Raw genomic sequence first — 3,602 nt, 5'->3', positions numbered from 1 at the left:
AATTTGAAAATATACAAAAAATACTAAAATTATACAACACCGAGATATACTAATCTGCCTGAAACCATCGTATTTGAATTTAAATTTAGCATTCATGAGGATAGTAATGTATATAATACGAACAATTGGTAGGTATAAAACATACTTGCAGAATTAAAATAGCGTCGCTAATCATTTGTTTATCGACAATTTTTTCAGCTCAGTACCATACTCCCGAAAAGGTATCATATTTTGATTAGCTAGCCCTTAATCTCAAGTTTTTTTTAAAAGAGTAAGTGATTAAGAGGTAAAATACTTTCATCCCATTTTTGGAGTGAAAGTATGTCAAATTACATTAATCACCACTTGCTACCGTTTATTTTCAAACCTCGGGAGCACGATTACGAGTGAAAGTACTTACCTTACACTTACTACCCTTGCTTTTTAAAACTTCGGAGCAAGGGGTAAATCTTTTTCCTTCATAACTATGGCTCAGATTGATGCTTTCAGTTTTATTCGAAAACTCCTTGATGCCACTATTATTTAGGGATAACAAAACAGTTTTAATCAATTTCTAGCTATTTTCTATTTATCGTTATTCCTTTATTATATTTGGGACCATTAATGTCAAGTTCTAAATATTAGACAAATTTAGTTTCACCTATTTTGTGCTATGGACTGTAAAGGATTAACATCCTTATCAATATTGAACGTACAACCTCAGTTACATATCCTAGTGCATGTCTTTAAATATCAAATTGTTCACTCAACTCAAGGTCGTATATCAGTTTAATCATCAAATTTAACGGGATATCATTTGAATCACTAAAGTCATAATAAAAATTAAACAGATACCTCAAAATATGTACTCAAGAATCAAAATTTATTTTATGGAATTCTAAATATTTATTTTAAATTACAACCAAATAAAAAGTTATGAATTCATAGTATTTTAGATGATTTTATGAGATTTTTAAAAATTTATCTATTAATTATTTTATTTAAATAAAGAAGATGACTACAAAATTAAAAATAAATAGTAGATATTTTTTAAATTTTTTTACCATATTATATAAAATGTTAGAATTTATACATTTTCATTTGGTTGTAATAAAATTCAAGAAAAATATATCGAACACATATTTTGAGGTATCTGTTTGATATTTATTATGACTTTAGTGATTCAAATGATAGCCCATTAACTTTTGATGATTAAACTGATATATGGCATTCGGTTGAGTGACCATCTCTTCTTGTGTTCTTATAGTTTCAGTAGTAGAACATCAATAAGCTTGAATATCAAAGCTTATCAACTATTGTAAGTATATTTGGGACAATTCCTTTATTAAAACATGTAAAACCCTCTTGCTGAAAGGTTGCCTTGAAAAATTCAAACATCAAACTATTCAGCATTTCCAGTAAAATATTGAGTGCGGATTCTGTTAAAACTTGTTGCGTAAAATCTCTATGTGCAAGTGTACAAAATCACAAACAAGTAATGTAGTAGTAATTACCAGATTTCGTTCCTCAAGAACTGTAAGTTTGTATAAATCGTTGTTAATATCGAACAGTTCGATTATAAAACATAAGATTTGATTTGATGATTTTATTAACTAAATTAATTAATTAACAACTAGATTAACTTATTAATATTATACTAGAAAAAAGAGCGGTTAAGTTTTTAATACGAAAAACTGATTTAAGATAATTACTTCCCTTTATATGCTCATGTCGGTAATAAAGCAGTGTAATACTACAGCAAGGTCACAACTCCCTAAATAAAATTCAATGGTCGTAGGTTCCTCTCGAAATCACTACGGTATAATTCCTATAAAATAAACTAACATATGTCTATGCCAATGTACTCTTCAGAATTTATTTAGGCACCAAGTCACAAAGCTATGCATGGTCATAATATATGTCTATATCGTAACAATGTTACAATCAAAAGATATAAGCATGCACCATTCAAGTTTTATGTCAATTAACTATAATCCTCTCAGTATTATAATTAACTCGTTAACCTACTAGAGTTGATCCGACAATAACAAGTACGTGTCATGATGTCCACTTGAACGAATAAACTGCAATCACATACAGTACTTCTTATCAAAACATCAACAATCTCATACTAGGGTTCCATAAAAATCCTAACTCATATAAGTTTAGTTCATAATCAAGGTATCAAAATAATTCCAAGATAACCAACACAGATTCATAAGAAAAGATATATAAAAGATAAGAGAAAATAAAGTCGATCTCCGATGGCTGAATTCTGCTCCGTTGATGGCTTCTTCTCTCCCTCCCTTATGTGGATCCTTGTCTCTTCTATATCTATCAGGTTTGATCTCTGATCTAATAATCTCTAATTTAATGAATTAAATCAAATACAAGGAGATTTTCCAATTATAATTGAATTCTAGAAAAGGAAATTTGTAACTGACTTTTGAGATCTGATTCTGGATGATTTGGCTGGAGTAAAATTCAAGAACAATTCTGAAATTAAATCTCTTCTTAGAAAATTTCTGTGGGCCGTTGAATCTTTAGAACGGACTTCTAGAACTTCGGATATGGCCCAAATAGTTTAGACTACGCAAGCGGCCCAACAAACTTAATTTTAAATCAAATTAAACTCCAAATCTGATTTTATAAATCCCAAACCTTCCTTTATTATAACTCCTTGATTGCTACAATAAAATATTAATATTTAATAAATAAAAATCCAAATTAGTACAAAATAAACAAGATACATGGACAATATTAAAAAAAAAGTGCACGCTCATCACATCCCCACACTTAGCTTTTTGCACGTCCTCGGGCAAAGAATAAAGAAAAAGGCTAAGTCCTAACTACTAATACCATTGTCTTAGGTGATAACGGTTGTATTTGGCATATGTAATAAGCCCTTTAAACCCCAAGGTAGCTCTAGTGAACGAGTAAGGTCTCATGAAGGCCTATAGTGAATGTACCCACAAAATTTTAATTTTTTTTCTGACTCCACGCATACAACCTTAGTAATGTAATAACTCAAGATGTCATACAATGGAGTTCCCTAACTTTACACACCAACACAATCACTCAAGCACGCACACATGGTCTCAAAAAAATAAAATAATCATGAAAAATATCAAAGTCTCAATCAACAAAAAAATAACATACTTTGGATAGAAAAATAACCTCATAAACACTCAAATCACACAAGTGTTTAGGTGTAAAGGTATCACTCAAGTTCAATCAAATGCATATGTGCTACCATAAACTTACTTGTTCACCAAAATCTCTAGACTTCGCGCATGTATAAATCCAAAGATTTTTGTCAAGGTTGTAACGAGTCTTAGGTGAAGGGTAGGATATCAGAGAAATAAGCTAACAAGTGGCCAAATTTGATAACTAGCAGAGCATAGTGTTCACTTTTAATTATAGCACCCAACATGCATAATAAATCATGTAAAAGTTGGCTAGACTCTCACAAGCATTAAACACCAAAGCACATGTTACCATGTACTTTTCCACTTTCACATTGTATACACTATTTGATCTCCTTCTTGCTCATTTTTTTACAAAGTCAAGTCATTCTCCAGTAATCATGCCGTGAAAAGTCTCTATGACATTGCACTTAATAT

The sequence above is a fragment of the Apium graveolens genome, chromosome 4 (assembly GCF_009905375.1).
Source record: "Apium graveolens cultivar Ventura chromosome 4, ASM990537v1, whole genome shotgun sequence".
Lineage (NCBI taxonomy): Eukaryota > Viridiplantae > Streptophyta > Magnoliopsida > Apiales > Apiaceae > Apium > Apium graveolens.
Note: the sequence above shows the minus strand (reverse complement) of the source record.